This window comes from Triturus cristatus, chromosome 11 (genome assembly GCF_964204655.1).
Source record: "Triturus cristatus chromosome 11, aTriCri1.1, whole genome shotgun sequence".
Lineage (NCBI taxonomy): Eukaryota > Metazoa > Chordata > Amphibia > Caudata > Salamandridae > Triturus > Triturus cristatus.
In genome coordinates this window covers 977,159,331-977,178,423 of record NC_140594.1, presented here as the reverse complement: position 1 = coordinate 977,178,423, position 19,093 = coordinate 977,159,331, and positions in this window count along the sequence as shown.

Sequence of the window (19,093 nt, the reverse complement as noted above, 5' to 3'; positions counted from 1 at the left end):
TTGGCGAAAAAGCAGCAGAGAAGTTGAAAATGGTACCACTCTCAGACACAACAATTTGCCACCAAATCTCTGACATGTCAGAGGATATCCACAGACAACTCCTTGCACGCTCAAAATCAAGTTTGTTTGCTTTGCAATTGGATGAAGCGACTGACGTATCTAAGGAAGCTCATTTAATTGCTTACGTCAGATACTGCCACAAAACTGTAATATTAGAAGATTTTTTATTCTATAAACTAATCTGGGGACAGGCAACAGCATCAACCCTGTTTGACATTCTCAAGGACTTCTTGTGCTCCAACGGCTTAAAATGGGACAGCTGTGTTGGGATGTGTATGGATGGTGCTCCTTCCATGTGTGGGGCTAGGGCAGGTCTAAAAGCCAAAGTGTTAAAAGTGGCTCCTCATATTCTATGGACCCACTGTATGATACACTGGGAAGCCCTGGCAGTCCGAAACATGGATAGAGAACTTGGGGATGTGTTGGATTGTGCTGTGAAAATTGTTAATTTCATAAAGGCTCACCCCAATAGAGCTCGTCTGTTTGCAGTTTTGTGCGCAGAAATGGGAGCTGATCATAATGGTTTGCTTTTCCATATGGAATGTAAATGTATAGGTATTTATATAGTGCTGATCACCACTACGGGTATCTCAGCGCTGTACTCATACCGCTGAAGGAACCCTTCCTGGCTTTCCATGTGAGGTGTCCACTCCTGTGCACCCCCATGGTGAGGCCAGGCATCCCAGCGCTGTTGGGGCCCTTGTGGAGATTAAGCAAGCTATTGCCCAGAGTTGCAGCGTGGGACCCATGATTAGAATAGGCACTGAGGCGAGAATATCCGGTCCGCGGAATTTATAGCCCGAGACCCTGCCGCGACGGGAATCGAACCCTGGTCCCGGACCAGTGCTCTGCATTGAGGTCTGCCGCTCTAACCGCTAGAAGTTCGATGGTTATCCAGAGGGAAGGTTCTGAATCGTATTTTTGAATTGAGAAATGAAATATGGCAATTCCTTCTAGATTTTAATCCATTCAAAGCAGAACAGTTGTGTAATCCTCGTTGGCTTGTGCTTTTAGCATACCTTGCAGACATTTTTGATAAATTAAATTCCTTGAATTTGTCTTTGCAAGGAGCTGAAAGCACAACTTTCACAATGTGCAGAAAAATATCTGCTTTCAAGAAGAAGCTAGAATTGTGGAAAAGACTAATCAAAGATGGACTGCTGGTGGCATTCCCATGTTTATCAGAAGATGTTGAGGACACAGGATATGAACTTGAAAGTGTTCATAAGAAATCACTTGACTTCTCACAGGGACGGTTTAGAAAAGTACTTTCCTGGGGACATTGATCATGACAATGACTGGGCCTTTCAACCTTTTCTAGTGAATGCAGGTACTCATCTTCCAGTGCACCTTCAGGAAGATCTAATTGAGGTCCAGAGTGACAGCGTTCTCCAGATGCAATTCAGCAAAATGTCATTGGGAACATTTTGGCTGAAAATGTCTGAAGCACATTCACGTTTGTCAAAAATTGCAGTCAAGACTATTCTGCCTTTAGTTTGTCATATTTATGTGAGATTGGGTTCTCAGCATTGGCAGTATTAAAGACTAAGTATCGTTCAAGGCTTGAGGTGGAACACAACCTGAGGATGGCAGTAGCAAAAATACATCCACAAATTGACAGTCTCTCTGGAGAAAACAGGCACACCCATCACATTAGTTCAGAAATGTGTTATCAGGTTTTGTAACATTATTACTTATTTAGGAAAAATAAAGTACTGTTGTGCATTTTTGGGCAATTCTTTTTGGAAACCTTTTGTTTGAACTGTGTAGTAAGCCTGTGACTCCGAACTACAATTATCCACAAACCTTTAGTTTGTTAAACACTGTTTAATAAAATGTACCCGCCGTAAAAATGATTTGCTATGTGGACTGGGGGCATTTGTGGTTGTCGGTGATGAGAATGAATGAATGAATGGAAACTTATAATCGCGCTACTTAGCCCGAAGGCATCAAGGCGCCTAAACAAAACGGTTCGAAAAAGAGGCAAATCATATCTAAGCATAGGCCTTGGCAAAAAGCCAGGTCTTAAGGGCCTTCCTAAAAGCCGGCGCCGAGGGAAGAGATCTTATCTCCAAAGGCAGGGAATTCCACTGCCTAGGAGCAAGAGTTGAGAAAGCTCTACCTCCCCACTTAGCTTTACGTATCCTGGGCACTGAGAGCAGAAGCTTATTTGACGACCGGAGAGTTCTAGGGGGAATGTAGGGGACCAGCAAATCCTTCATACCACCAGACCGATTAGTTGCCAAAGCTCTATAAATCAAAGTCAGGGACTTGAAGGATATCCTGGACTCAATGGGAAGCCAATGTAAGGTCCTTCTTGCCTGATGAACCCTGGCCCGTTTGGGCAGATCCAGGACCAATCTAGCGGCAGCATTCTGCACCATCTGAAGACGGGTCACCAGGCCCTTATTGATGCCCAGATAAAGAGCATTGCAATAATCAAGTCTGGACCCGATCAATGCCAGGACAGTATGTTTCCTGGCCTGGAAAGACAGATAGTGCCTGATCCTCCGTAAGATGTTTATCAGTCCCCAACAGGTGGAGATGGTCCTGCTTACCTGTTGATCCATCCTTAGAAGAGGATCAATCAGAACGCCTAAGTTTTTGGCCAGGGTCGACGGTGTAGGGCACTCCCCCATGGAGGGCGGCCACCAATCAGCTGACCAGAAATCCTCCTTTCCCCCGAACACCAGAAACTCTGTCTTTTCCCCATTGAATTTCAATGAATTACCCACCATCCATTGAGCGACTGCCTTCAAACAGTTTTTAAAATTGGAGGCAGCCAGGATAGTGGGTTGGGTAAAAGACAGCAGAATCTGTGTGTCGTCAGCATAAGAGATTACCTCCATCCCAAAAGATCTAATAAGCCTGGCCAGTGGGGTAACATAGATGTTGAAAAGGGTCGGACTTAAAGCCGACCCCTGAGGGACCCCACAAAGCACAGGAAGGGATGGAGACAAGAAATCCCCCAGCTTTACCCTCTGTTCCCTCTGATTAAGAAAGGATGTCAGCAGACTGAGTGCTGTGCCCTTGACCCCAATCTCCCTCAGCCTTGATGTTAATACTGAGGGAGACAGGGTATCAAAAGCAGCCGAGAGATCCAAGAGGATGAGGAGAGTAGTCAGTCCCTTATCAACCCTGGTGCGAATGGTGTCGAGCACGATGGTAAGGGTAGACTCGGTACTGTGTTCTCTCCTGAAGCCGTGCTGCGAGTGGTCCAGCTTATCATGGGCTTCCAAAAAATCAACAAGATGCTTATTTAGATGGATTTCCAGCATCTTGGCAGGAGCTGGAAGCAACGAGATGGGGCGGAAGTTTTTAAGCACACCCGGATCAAGAGAAGGTTTTTTTAAGAGAGGCTTGACCACCGCTTTCTTCCACTGAAGAGGGAAAGTCCCTTCCTTAATTGCCCCATTCATCACACCCAATAAAGGTGGAAGAAGACAGTCTTTACACTGTTTGAGGAGTTTAAGGGGGCAGGGGTCTAAGGGGGAACCCGACCTAACCTTGGTCAAGAGGCCCTCAAGATCCAGTAGGGAAAGAGAGGGAAAACTAGACAGACTTCCAGAGGGCACCTCATCAGATGAAGATGGCGAAACACAGTCCAAGGGGATAGACAGAGTCCCCCTTAGTAGCTCCAGAGCTGAATAAATATCAACAATCTTAGTGTTGAAAAATTGTGCAATGTCATTACACAGCTGTTGTGAGCTTACCACCTGGTCTGGCATCTTAAGTGAGGTGAGCGTGTCCACGATTTTAAAAAGATCTTTAGGTGAGGAAAGTGAGGCAGTGAGAGAGGTAAAATATTCTTGTTTGGTTTTTATTACCTCCTTCTTATATAACCTCAACAGAGTTTTATGTCTGTCCCTCTCACACACGAACCCACTGGACCGCCAACGACGCTCCTGTCGCCGTAATCCCTGCCTAAGTAATCTGAGTGGTTCCGAGAACCAAGGGGCAGAGGGAGTTCTTCTGGCCGAGTAGCACAGGATGGCCGGTGCAAGTTCGTCCAGGGCTATGGTAACCCCGTTCTCCAGTCTTTCCACCGCCGATGTTACCTCCTCCCCCGGGGCAATCGAAAGCCCTACGAGCTTGGGAGCGAGTAGATTATTGGATAACTTTTTTAAGTTACGTCTTCGTTCAAACTTGGTGGGCATATTACCCCTATTGCTGGGCAGAGCGGTTGTTAGGACCAGAGGAATTGCATAGTGGTCTGACCATGACAGGGGGATAGGTAATTCAGTGACCAACCGCGTGTCATTGGAGAAGACCCCATCGAGCGTATGGCCAGCCAAATGTGTGGGGCCTCTGACTAACTGTGTCAATCCGCACCCCGAGAAAGTATCCAGAAGAGACAGGGTTTCGGGCGAATCCACCTTCTCTAGATGAAAATTTACATCCCCCAGAACGGTGAGATGGTCACAGCCGAAGTGGGGTTCTAGGACCTCCAGCATTTGACTACAGAAATCTACCTTGCTCACTGGGGGTCTGTAAATCAGGAGGCCCTTAAACGGCACTCCATAAGCCCCATTAATGGAAAATTGGAGAGCCTGAAAGGACTCCTGATGATCATCTAGGGGAATGATATGACAGGACAGATGGTCCCTGTGTAGGATGCCAATCCCTCCCCCCATCCGGCCCGTTCTATCCATTCTGACTAAAGAATAACCATCTGGGACCGCCTCTACAAGATCAGGACCTGAGGAATCCTTTGCCCAGGTTTCAGTAATGAACACCCAGTCCGGGACTCTGCACAGCACGAAATCCTTAAAAGCTAAGTTGTTTTTAACCAAGGACCTCGCATTCAAGAGGAAACCCTTATTAGTCCTCACCCTAGAGTCGAATTTGGGCCTCTGGGCCACAGCTGATGGAGATACTCCCAGAGCAGGGGGTCCGAAACAGGGACAGGAGGGGGCTATCAAAAATCTCTCAGGAGCATACCTATGATGGCAAGGGAGTGTAGACGGTTTTAATAATGCAAAATCTTGCCTTGAATATACTGACCTCGATTTCTCCCGCACGCAGTCATCTACTCCTCCGCCATCCAGCCCGTCCTCAGCGCGGACGGGCGCAGACGGGCTGGACTCTGGCGTGACTCCGGCGGGAGTACGGCGAACACGCTGCGCGTCAGCATGGCGGGAATATATAGGGCACTGCTCGGGAACCGCCTTCAAACAGGAGCGCTGGGACGCCGAGATAAACTAGCAGCCTTCCCTATCCAAGATGGCGCCTGATAAAAGAACACAATTCCGGGCGCCTAACGCGCTGGGGATAACCCGCTAAGCAGCGGTGAGGGAGCCAATTTATAGTGCGAGAAAGAGGGTAAGTAAAATCAGGGAAAAACGGCGCAAATTAACAATAAAGCAAATACAAAACCAGGAGATGTTAAAAATGTAGTCTAACACTACGCTTACATACGAGCAGCCTTGAGGAGTACCAAGTTCTAGAAATGTTTGTCAGGAGGGGGTCCTTACACCTGGACATTTTGACAGGAGGGTCTTGGCATCAAAATGTTTGAAGGCCTCTGCCCTAGAACATTATACATTATTTATTTTCTTGATGGTGGTGCCCCCTGAAGGGGTAGGGGCACCACCAATTCTTTTTTAATGTTGTGGGGAGGCTGCAGGGAGTGCCCTAGTCATGCACTGCTAATTACCTCACATATTACATCACACATGGCATGTTCTATGAAATAATTGATCACTTTACTGCAGCGTCTAAAATGACATAATTCATGAGAACACTGTGCAAGACAGTGGTGCAAGTTATAGCAACTTTAGAGCACAGTTACAGTTAATTGAGATAGCTATAACAGGTGAATTTAATTTGTGTATCTGTTATCTGACATTTTCATCTAATTATAATGTATAGAATATATATATTTATAAATATCTTAAAGGTTGAAATAATGTAGCTATGTAAACATATATATGTTCATATGCAGTGTTACTTTAATACCCTGCCTGTATGTTTTCTATGGGATTTTATTCCAGTATCATTGTTTGGCTATGTGTAGAACTTTGGATGAATAGTTTGTGAATTGCAAATTGGTAATCATTTAGCATACCCCCTCTAAACCTTTCATGAAATTTTCCTACACTACTTCCATTTTGTAGTAAGTTTTCTCAATTTTCCAACCACTCCCCTTATGTTTGGGAAGATCTTCGCTACCATGGCAGACAAGATAGGAGAGGAGTAGGGCTCTGGTATGAGTTTAACAGCTATTTGTGGGGTTTGTGAGTAGTATTAGTGTGATTTTACTTTACATACTACAAAATGCAGCTTGTGAATAGGCCTTATGAAGTGTACTGGTGAGAAAGAAAGAGGCAAGAGGTGAAATCAAGATTAGTTAGCCTTGCTATTTGCCAATTCCGACATCCCATAGCACCTTCTACAGGCTCTTAAGAGAAAAGAATTAGGACTCTGCCCTTATTTTCTCGAAATTAGGCAATGAAAGAATGGTAGCAATCTATTTCAGATATTCTGAAATTGTCATTAGAAATGCGGTAAGGTTAGCCCAGCTTTCTACAAATATCCAATATTTTATTTTCCACTGATCACAACAAAACTGCTTTTTCCCAGTCTGATCACTGTTTTTTGTGATCCCTTGTGCTTCTTCTTCGATAGACTGTGTGAAGCTACCCTTGGTATATTTGAACAAAATCTTCATTTTCACTTAGCCTTGGTAACCTCTGCGCCACTCACACAGCAGCTAAAACCATTTACATAACTGTGTTAAAACGATACATTTCAAATTGACTCATATTGGTAAAATATATTCAAAAAAATTGCTAGAAATGAGTAGCTGAATTGAGTCACACATAAGTGTAAGCTTTCTGAAAACAATTTCAAAGCTTTCATTTTGAAACACTCAGAAAGCGCTTCAGCACATATCAAAGGTGAAACCGTCTGCTTGCAATTCAAATGGACAGTGTACAGCATGTCTGGCTTTCATTTCATTAAAATGTTGGCAACAAAAACTAAATGCAATTTGCTTTGGAAATGATATTAAAGATATTATAACAACCGTCACGTATGAAAGTATACAGTCCCTTCTGTGCGCATGAAAACATCACTATTCTATCTGCTTTCACTGACTAATTAAAGATTCAACCCGCTCCACGGAAAAGTAAGGTCTTGATTCATAAGTAAGAAGTTGTTATTTTGAAGATGTTGGCCTTATGATTATTGTTACACTAGCACAGGCTTCTCCAAGGAATAGCCTGTGAGGAATAGGACATGTACCAATGCACACATTTACAACGCGTGCCATTGCAACACATTTTTTACAGCGCAAAAATTACAACGCGCCATTTTTACGCAAGCCATTACAACGCATAGTCCATTACAACGGAAATTACTATTCTAACTGCTGGGACGTTACTTTGGGGAATGCGTTGGAACGACATGTGGTGTAATGACATGTGTTGTAATGATTTTGCGTTGTAAACATTGCATTGTAATGGCACACGTTCTAACACGTGCATTGTAAATGATGTCTCCCACCTGTGAGCTAAAAAAAGGGGTTCCCTTTGGTCAAAGTCAGTTTTGTATCATTCACACCTCAATAATACTCAACCAATCCATACACATCATATTAACGTATTAAAGCACTTATAAAACCAAATTATATCATATATTACCTACTGGCGGTCGCCAGTAGGTAGTTATAGTTAGGACCCTGTTTCCATAGGAAATCCGCAACATTCTATTTGGAATAACTTTGGCGCCGGTCGACGAATCCTCGCAAAATTTTCAAAACTAATGGGGCGCTACGCTCCGCTCCTACCCTGAAAGTCTCGGGGGGATTCGTCAAGCGGGGGCTGAGAAAAAAGGGGGGTCCCAAAACGCGTTTTCCCCATGCATTTTTCCATAGGACCTTTAGACACAGCTACAGCCCGAACGGCTGAACAGAATTACTTGTAATTTGGCAAAGAGGTAGTCCTCAGGTCAAGTAAGTGCCTTTTGTAGGTCTGGTGTAAATCTGTTCAGTAGTTCCTGAGAAAATAGCATTTAAATCAATATATATATCTGTAAGCGCGCTCCGAGCGCGCACTGTAAGCTTACCGTACGCGTACGGTGCCGTGCGCGAGCGCGATTCTGATTGGCTGTTAGATCTTAGTAAACATTCGAATCGGTCGAAACCAGGAAGTGTCGGCCGCCATTTTCTCTCTCGCACTCGGAGGGGTGGAGGAAAAACAAAGTTGGATATCATAAAAAGGGGGCAGGCTAGACAGCTCCTAATCACCTAGCCATGGTTATGGTGTACCAGAAGGCCATCCAAGGCCAAAAAATAAAAAAATTTTTTTTTGAAAAAACGCCGAATACGCTTACCGTACGCGTACGGTAAAAAATGTATTTAAAAAAAACAAAATCCAAATTTCCCCCCCCGTGTGCAAATGGTGCCCGTAGGACTCCTTTTGTGCATGGCATATATGTTTTCAATGAACCTTTAATTGAAAACCTTTCAGAACGAAGCGCATAATATGTCCTCCGTGTGCGGACGGTGCGCGAAGGGCATCATGCGTACATGGCCCATCCAGCCTAACGTGGGCCCACCGTGCGTGCACGGCACTAACTGCGTTAAGTGGGCGCGCGGTGTGCGAAGCGCACCGCGTGCTCACTGTGCGCGCACGGTGCGCGAAGCGCACCGTGCACGCACGGAACGAACTGCGTGAAGTGGGCGCGCACGGCACGAACGGCGTAAAGTAACTTAGCATTTAAAAAAACATACAAATTCACTGAAAAAACCATAGGTTTCACACACGTTATAGTTAGGAATTAGCATTTAAAAAACCTTGCAAATTCACTGAAAAAACCATAGGTTTCACACAAGTTATAGTTAGCTGTACATTTGACTCGTAAAAAACCAATGAAATTCCACGTTATAGTTAGTGCAGGCAACTATAACTCACGCGACCGCAATCCTCTGCTAATGACATCTGTGTCTTTATGAAAAAAAAATATTTGTAATATATGTATAGCTAACATTTAATGGAAGAAGACATGGGCAAATAAGTGTCTAAATACAGTATTAGCATCAGCAGAGGATTGCGGTCGCGTGAGTTATAGTTGCCTGCACTAACTATAACGTGGAATTTCATTGGTTTTTTACGAGTGAAATGTACAGCTAACTATAACTTGTGTGAAACCTATGGTTTTTTCAGTGAATATATATATATTTAATCATAAAAACCTATCTAATTATACAATTTATATCATGACAAAAAAATGTTAAAAACTTTAAAAACACATACTTCAAATGACACGATTCTCAGTGAATATATTATCCCTAAAGGAGAATAAACATAGACAATAAACTCTGTCATATACACGTTAATTTGGAAACGTTGTACACAGCAGATAGCACGGGTCTTGGTTCCCTGTCTCTTTTACACTGCTGAATTGTCCAAATTTAATGACAAAGCTGAGCGTCGACGTAATTGAGTGGTATATTCTCAATTGGACCACCTTCATCAGGACAAGTAGAGATATTTTCTCCTTAAGAATAGCTTTAATTTCACCTAGTATAAGGTCAGAATAAGATATGACAGTCTTTTGAATGGGTTTCGTTCATACGAATGATGCAAAACATTGCACTAAATTACAATTTTTATGAATGATAAAGTGAGCAAAAATCATCTCATTTAAATGTTCTAACCAACCTTTACCTCATTTCACACACGTTATAGTTAGGACTTAGCATTTAAAAAACCTTAGAAATTCAGTGAAAAAACCATAGGTTTCACACACGTTATAGTTAGGAATTAGCATTTAAAAAACCTTAGAAATTCAGTGAAAAAAACCATAGGTTTCACACATGTTATAGTTAGCTGGACATTTTACTCGTAAAAAACCATTGAAATTGCCACGTTATAGTTAGTTCAGCTAACTATAACTCGCGCGCCCGCAATGCACTGCTGATGACGTCACATATTACATCACTCATGACATGGTCAGTGACATCACTCATGACATCACTGATGACATCTCAAATGACATCACTGATGACATCATCCAGTGAATGTGTGTTTTCCTGAAAATTAAATATGTTTTATTTATGTATATCTCAAGGTCGATGGAAGAATAAATGGGTATATAAGTGTCTAAATGGATGATTTGTTTTTGAAAAATTGATTGTGTAGCTGACTGATTAAGTGTATCATAGTGAATACATGGCTTAGTGAGTAATGTTTAAATATGGAAATATCTGTATCAGTCTCTCACTTTGTGTATATGTGGCTGCATGGGTTGGTGAGTAGCTACATGGGTGTCTATATGGGTTATTAGTTGGTTTTTTGAGTATCAGTCTGAGTGTCTTCATGGTTCGGTGGCGGGTATTACGTAGTGCATAGGTGCATGAATGAGTGGCTCACTCTTTGTATATGTTGAAGACAGCATGTGTGCAGGACTGTATGGGTGGATGAGTGTGTGTATGGGTGTGTTAGTGAGTGAATGACTGTCTCAATAGTGTCTTTATGAGTAACTACATATGTTTTAAACTAGTATATGTGACTATTGGTGTAAATAAGTGAGTATATGTGAGAGTGAGACATTGGAAGAGTTCCTGTATGAATAAGTATGTGTTTCTATAAGTGATTGTTTAAAAGACTAAGTATGTGTAAGTTTCCGTAGAAGTAAGTGTGGTGGTGTGTGAATAACTGTATATGCAAGTAAATGTATGTTTTATTCTTTATTAGCATGGGTGACTATGTGTGTGAGTAGCTCTATGGATAAGTGGCATTGTGTAACAGGATGTATAGGTGTATGAGTACATATGATAAGTGAGTACATGTATGAGTGACTGTATTGAACTGTTGGTGAATGAATGGATGTGTATGTGGATCTTAGAATTACTGAAGTGGTTGTTGTAACTGTTATTGGTATGTCCATTCTTTTGTAAATTTTAGTCTCTATTTTTGTATGTGTGTATCAAAGGTTATATTAGGGTGAGAGGAGGTCTACCACTCTATCACAAGGATGATGTCATCAGTGATGTCATTTGAGATGTCATCAGTGATGTCATGAGTGATGTCACTGACCATGTAATGAGTGATGTAATATGTGACGTCATCAGCAGTGCATTGCGGGCGCGCGAGTTATAGTTAGCTGAACTAACTATAACGTGGCAATTTCAATGGTTTTTTACGAGTAAAATGTCCAGCTAACTATAACATGTGTGAAACCTATGGTTTTTTTCACTGAATTTCTAAGGTTTTTTAAATGCTAATTCCTAACTATAACGTGTGTGAAACCTATGGTTTTTTCACTGAATTTCTAAGGTTTTTTAAATGCTAAGTCCTAACTATAACGTGTGTGAAACCCATGGTTTTTTCAGTGAATTTGCAAGGTTTTTTAAATGCTAATTTTTTTTTTTTCTTCTATTTTTTCTAACATATTTTTATTTTAATTTTCTTACCTTTTATAAAGACTATGATTAAATTTTTAAAATTCTTTAATATGTTTTTTTAAATATATTTTTTAAAATAAACATGTAAAATTTATTTGCAGTACTTTTTTTCTATTTTTTTTATTATTTTTTTAGTACGCGTACCGTAAGCTCACGGTAAGCGTACGGTTTACGCTACGTCCGTAATTTATCCACGCTGCTTGCGTATAGTTACGCAATTTGCGTAGCCGCGCGTACTCCGCGTGGGACGCGTACGCGTGTACGCTACACGCGCACGTTACGCGGTAGTGCCGGGGAGTGACTGTTATGCGCATGCGCGCAAGCGCGTGTCTTTTTACGCGCATGCGTACTTTTGCCGTAAGCGTACCGTAAGCGTACCGTAAGCGTACGGTAGGTCATGTGATCATGAAACACAACTTTTGATTGGTTGAAACTACTTTCAGTTCTAGAACTCTCCTACACCACACCCATTCCCCTCATTTCTGCTTGTGATCCCTTAGGAGAAGGAGCTGGTTTGTCTTTGGGATACGATGGCAGAACAGCAGAGCTCTTCTGAGAGTGAGGCTAGCACTAGCAGCACTGTCTTGAGGCAGAGATCGAGGAAACAAAAGCCCTCTTATGTATGGGATTATTTTACTTTTCCTGAAGGCCAGCAAAAGGTGAATGCACCCTTAGTAACTTGCAGGCTGTGTCAGCGTGTACTTTCTAGAGGTAATCCTGACAGGAAGTATTCCTTTGGGAATCACACCATGAAGAGACACCTCAAGGATGTACACAAAAGGACACATGGTCATCTTTTTGGAGGTAACTCTTCAGAAAGACAAGCAAGTACATCCACAGCAGCTCAGCCTGGACCATCATCTGCAGAGCTGACTCCTTCTTCTGCAGGTCAGGTGAGCCCTTCATCTGTGGGGGGAGAATCTCCTTTTGCTGGCCCTCTGGAAATGAACCCTCGATTTCGAAGGGTTGATATTCGATGCGCCTTTTGTCAAGATCTAATTTGCCATAGGGAGACCAGTGTTTCCCTAGTGAACAACAAAATAGATCAGCACATTTGTCGCTTTGAATAATTTTCCCATGCTTTCTTTCCTCTGTCCCTGCATGAACACAACGGTTCTTTTAAGAGCCAACCTTATCTTTCATCTTTTTTTTACATATGTTTTTAAAAACTTTTTTTTTTTTTTTTAACCGTGCGCGTACGGTGCGCGTACTTTTTTTTTATTTTTTAAAAAAAACACTAAAAATCAATTATCACATTACAAGGTCCTTGAGAGACTACAATTATTATTATTGACTTACCATACTCACTCAAAAAAATATTTATTCATTTGTTTTTTTAAAAAATAGCTTTAAAAATGGTTCTAGTTTTCAAAAATTTTCTATATGAATCTGAAAAAAAAGAAAAAAGTATTAATATTTTTAAAACATTTTATAATACAGTACACATATTTACATTTTTTTCCAAAAAATATTTTTGCCTTATTTTTGCTGTTTTCAGAATATATTGCATTTCACTATAAATTGTGAAAGCAATTGCATTCATCATTTTACAGCGGGCAAAAAAAAATAACAATCACAAAGATTGTAATAAAAAAGCCCAGAATCTCTTTTTACTTAAACTTAACATTATAGAAATGCATAATATTCTAAAAAAATATCATCTAATACCAATAGTTATTTCTTTAAAATACCGTCTGATATGTTTGTTTCAGAAGTATAATCACAATATTATATCTCAAATAACTCCACAATACATCTGATTCCATTTCCTTTAGGCCAAATAGTAATTTTAAAATTTTTTTGGGAATAAATTTCCAACAGTAATCAAATAAAATTCTAAAGTTTAATTTGTCCAGATCTCACCGATTCTCTGTTACATTTTGGTTCACGAAAATTTTTGGAATAATTTATTAAGTCCACAATAGAATTGGTTACTTTTCCGCATGGCCAAATAGTAATTTTTTAAATCATTTTTGAAAAAAATTCCAATGGCAGTCCAATAACATTCCAAAATTTAAATTGTGCAGATGTTACCGATTATCTCTAAATTATTGGTTTTTCAAAGTTTCATTAAAAATTAAAAAAGTCCACATTACAATTGGTTATCTTTCCATTAGGCCAAATGATAATTTAAAAAATCTTTTTTCTACAAAATTGCAATGGTAATCCAGTAAAATGGTAAAATTATTTTGTCCAGATCTTGCCAAATCTGTCTAAAATTTAGGTTTCAGGAAGATTAGATAGGAATTTGCTAAATCAAAAGGCAAACGTTGTTTGAAAATCAATTGGGAATCATTACACAGTGTCCAACCTTTTTCACATTTAAGATAAACTGTGTAATGTCCAGAAGTAACAGTAGGTTCATCATGGAAAATTATTGCAACAGTTACAAAAGTTTTTCCTGAAATTGATAATTGCTGTCCTGTAAACTTCTTTATTAAAGTATCCAATTTTGAACCATCAGCTCTACATCGTTGCATCATTAAAATTACATACTGTCCGTATTCCTTTAAAATTAATGTTGAAAACATGTCAGATTTACACTCACCACATTTCATGCTATGATTAGCATCTTTAACTAATTTTGCAAAAGTAACTGTTTTACTTTCTGGCAATGTCAAATAAATAAACCTTTCATTATCAACATTAGAGCCACATATATTATAACAATTATCACAACTATGTTCCCATTTATAAGAGAGACCAAAAAAAATGTCAATGGGAACTCCTTCTTCTTCCACTACCTGAAGAAAATACATCAAAAATTCCTGTGCGTCTTGCTGTACATTTTGAGAAAACTGTGTTTGTCCTGAACATACATCTAAAAGTTTTCTAATTTCAGTAGCACTTTCTATTTGAGTTTTATCTTTACTCAGCTTTTGAAAAAGGAGACTCAGCTCTGAACAGAATCTTTTTCCCTGATTTACTATTATCTGCTCTTGCAAACTTTCCAGATAAAATGCAACATTCAGCACTACATTTGCGTAGCAGTTGACACCAGAGCTATTTTCAAAATGACATCCTACAACCTGTTCTTCATTTTCCTTTTTCTTTTTGCTTGCAATTACATCACTCCTCTTTTTTTTCCTCTTCTCTACATCTTCATTACAGATATTGTCATTTTTTCTTTTACGAGAAACTACACGTTTCTCTAACACAGGATACTGACCTAAATGAGGAGCATAGCTTCTTCTTAATCTATTATACTCCTTTACACAGTTTGTATCAGCACTAACTTTTGAGTCATCAAAGTCTATCATGAATAAACCTGATAATGTTTTCACTCGTGACAAAGCAACATATGCCATACCTTCTTTGAACACAGTTGAACCAATGTTCACAAATGCACAATCTACAGTCAATCCTTGAGACTTGTGAATAGTTACAGCATATGCTAGAGAAAACGGAAACTGCTTCCTACGTACATATAAGTCTTTCACAAGCATGAAACGAACTGTACAACGACAAATATCTTTAACTTCTTCTATCTGATCAAATTTTATTTTTAAACATTCAATTCCTTCTTTTTTCTGATAATTAATAAAACCCACAACTCTTCCCATAGCTCCATTAACTAAACCTTTTTCAACATCCAAATTTCTTCTTAAAAATACTCTACAGTTCATGCAAACATATAGATTTTTTTCTAATCCAGCTGTTTTGGAGATGTTCTTCTCTAGTGAGTCCAATTTATTTTTCATTTTGCCTGTTACTGTGACAGTAATTCTTCCATCCTCAATTTTGTCCACTGCTTCCAATTTCCTGATCTCTTCCTTTTCCAATTTCAAAAGCTCCTCATTGAATATTGAGCATTCACGTAGAGTTGGCATTAAGCAGATGACACTTTTGTTTTCTGCAATGTTCTTGTATATCTTCTCTGCAACTATTTCTTCCTTTGGAAATAAATTATGTAGCAGCCGACTCTGTAATGCTTTTTTGCCAACTTCTGTGAGTAGTCCAATTCTGATATCCTTCAGAATACTTCCATATTCTTCATCGCTTGCTTGCCTCATATTAGTAGTAAGTTCCTTGTACTCAAAGAAGGACCAAATATTTGTATTTCCGATGCTTCCCAATGACTTCTTTGTGTCTTCATGTGTGACAGTATTAAATACTGGTTGTCCTTTAACTGGAGTAAGTTGCAAAAGATCTCCAAAAACTATGACGTGTTTTCCACCAAATAACATGTCATAGTCTGTCTTCAAAATTTGCTGCATTCTTAAATGCACAAAGGCAAGCATTAAGTTTGATACCATGCTCACCTCATCAATAATGAGAACTTGCATCTTCTTCAATACTCTTGAAACTTCCAAGGATGCTTCTCCAGTTAGCTTGTTGAATTGTATTTTGTTCTCATGCTCCACTGGTAACATTAGCAAACGATGTAAAGTGATTCCTTTTATGTTATATGCTGCTAACCCAGTTGGAGCAGTAACCACACAAGACAAAGTAGAATCCGTTTTTTGCTTTAGGTAGCTTCTGATGACTTTTATTAGGAGACTTTTTCCAGTTCCAGCTTGTCCGCTTACATACATCCTGATTGGATGAAATGATGTGCATGAGCACTCTTTTTTTTCATGTAGAAATCCGTGATCAATTTTGTTTTTGATCTCTTCATAAATTTGTTGCTGCTCTTGATTCAGTTGTCTTTCCAAATTTTCTAAGTCTATAAATTCTTCTTGAGCTTGATTCATAGCCGTTTCCACTTCATTCATGGCTATTGATGCTTCATTTTCAACGATTGGTTGTCCTAGGGGATCTTGACTGAGTGTTCCTGAACTTTGGCTGTCCTGAGAACTGTCTCTAGCTATTTCTGCTGCAATTGTAGTTTCCTGTTCAATTTCTTCATTTAACATTTGCAGATAAGTTGAGAATGTACTGCATTGTATGCTGTCTTTGCAAGCATTAAAAGAATCTTCATAGCTTTGAAATTCTCCCAGTAGTTCATCCTCTGTACGCCATGGTTTAAACAACTGTAAAAGAGCCAAGTAGTAAAATTCCTTCTTGTCAGTAGTGTCACAACTCAGCTTCCGGTGATTTATCAAACTTCCTTTTGTTTGCTTCACCAAACATCCTTCTTCACCAACGACTTTATATTTTCCATTGTTGATGTCTTCTGCAGCTTTCCGTGAATAAATGTAGTTCTGCAACATTTCATAGAGACACATGTTCTCCAGATGATGACTTCTCTTGGGATAATAAGTGTCCAACATGTTTGATTTCAAAATATCTGTACTTTCTGGGTCATTCTCGGACAAATATTCAATTTCTCCTACAGATTTCAGTACCCGATTTCTCATTGCTGCAAGGCCTAAACTTGCCCAAATTATTCTTCTTGACTTCGAGTAGAGACTTGCAGAAGATAACCTATCTGAACATTCGTAGGATCCAATTTCTCGATGCGATAACATCTTCAAACTGAAACTGTACAGCTTCTTACTGACAGTCTTCTCGTGAGAAATCTCTTCCCACATTTCCTTCAATTCTGTTTTTTCTGATTTTGTAATGTAAGACGTTACATATCGAGCAACAGCAATGGAATTGTCAGCAACATACTGTATATCCATGTTAGCGTTCCACATGGATAAAATGACTGGGTTGTAGTCATTTATATTTTTTGATTCTTCTTTTATTTTAAGGTTGTAGGTATTCTTAGGTGATTTTCTTGTGATAGTATGTCTCACAGCTGACATAAAACTGTTTACTCTTCCATTTGAAAGAACAGGTCTAGGAAATCCAAATCGACATTTAGTGTAGTATTTTTCTTTGCTCTTGTATTTCCGTCGACAGTATTTTCCACACCGATGACTTTGGAAACGTAAAACTTGCTCCTTTAACTTGTTCTCTTCTGTGCTTTTTGGTATAGCACATGTTGCATATTCTTCAATGTAAGATAACACTGCTTCATCAGTATCTGTTCCAAACTTTGGGGCATCCTTGATCCACAACAGCATATGAATATGAGGAGCACCTCTTGCCTGGTACTCTTTTCTCCAAAAGAAATCCACTACTTCTCCAAGAGGTGGATTTTTTTTATTGCAGATGAAGGACATCATAGCCTCAAATCTATGATTGAAATATCTGCAAACATTAACCGGATCCAATGAGCACAGTTCTCCTGCTGTCTTGTATTCGATATTTTTAATGTTTGAATTGGCCTCTCGTAGAAAATCCAGTAAATCATCCCAAGCGTACTCGGCACAGCTTAGGGTAAGGAACCATGTTGGTGTTCCTAAATTCCGTAACATGCATTTTAGTTCACCATGGCGTCGGTACCAATATTCATTTGTCCCACGCTGACAAGCCATCAGATTGATCAGTTGTGTTTCCAAATGATCATCTCGGTGCTGCACTTTCTCCATAAAATCCTTAGCAGACACATTTTGTAAATGTACTCCACTTTTTAAAATGTGATTTACTGCATAAGACAGTGCAGACAAGTCGCTTTCAAATAAAAGATGGAACAAATAAGGAATACTTTGTCGAAATCTGGGATCTTCAGCATATAGTCTTGTAGTCCGATACTCAGAAGCTGGAATCTGTTCTGGACGTTCATCGTATCGTCCTCCTTTTCCTTTAGGAAACAGCTGGGGAAAACATCGAGCTTCCAAGCTCTCCTCCCATACACTCACGGGAGTTCCTTTTGCTTTCTTCATCTGAAAGAGATCAATATTGTCTCCCATAACTTCTTTTGAATGAAGAGGATGTATGCTAAAATGTTCATAAATTTCTTCTTCCTTTGACTTGTCCACTTTTTCAATTTGTCCAGTTGGTGTTTCTGTGTCTTCTTGTAAATCTTCTTCTTCTTCTTCTTCTATATAAATTGATTCATACCATTTGTTATTCCTTTTCAAATACAAATTTGCTTTTTGTACTTTCCGTACATCTACCAGCTCCTGCCAAATCTTCTTATTCTTTGTAGGTACACCATTAACCAGAATAATTAATGGTTCAGTTTCCAAAGTATCCGCATCAATAGTTTCCATATTTTTTTTCAAATCCAAGGGCAAATACACCACTCTACCTTTTAAACCTCTCAGTAAATCTGAAGAAGGTAATTTACCAGTTTTGGGCTCCATACGTACTATGGTCTGGAACGGATGAACACATTGAATAAGTATAGACTCATATGTATTTAATTCAGAAAGTTCGGCAGGAATAGCATCCAATTCTAAATTATTATGTACAGCTCTGGTCGGCATTCTATTTTCCTCTAACTTGTTGTAACAGTATTTACAAATTCGCTGATCTTCACCCAATTCAAAACAATTTTCAAGAAATATATATGTGGCAAATTCCTTCCACTTATAATTATCTTCATTTTCACTTTTTCTGTAGAGATCAACATTCCTGGTTTGTTTTCTATAATGAGTTCTGCGGCAACAAATACAAGTAAAATTTGGTCTTTCATTAGAGACTATTGCAAATTTTGTTATGTGATCATTAAATGTGTTACTTACAGAGGGTTCTACATTCTCTTCCACTTCTTCCTCATTTACTGTGTCCTTCTCTGCACTGTTTTGTTCAGGACCAAAGTAACAAAACTGAATTTCATCAACAACCTTCTCTACATCTGATACAGTTCCTCGGAACAGAGCCCTATTCAATTCATTTAACTTTATT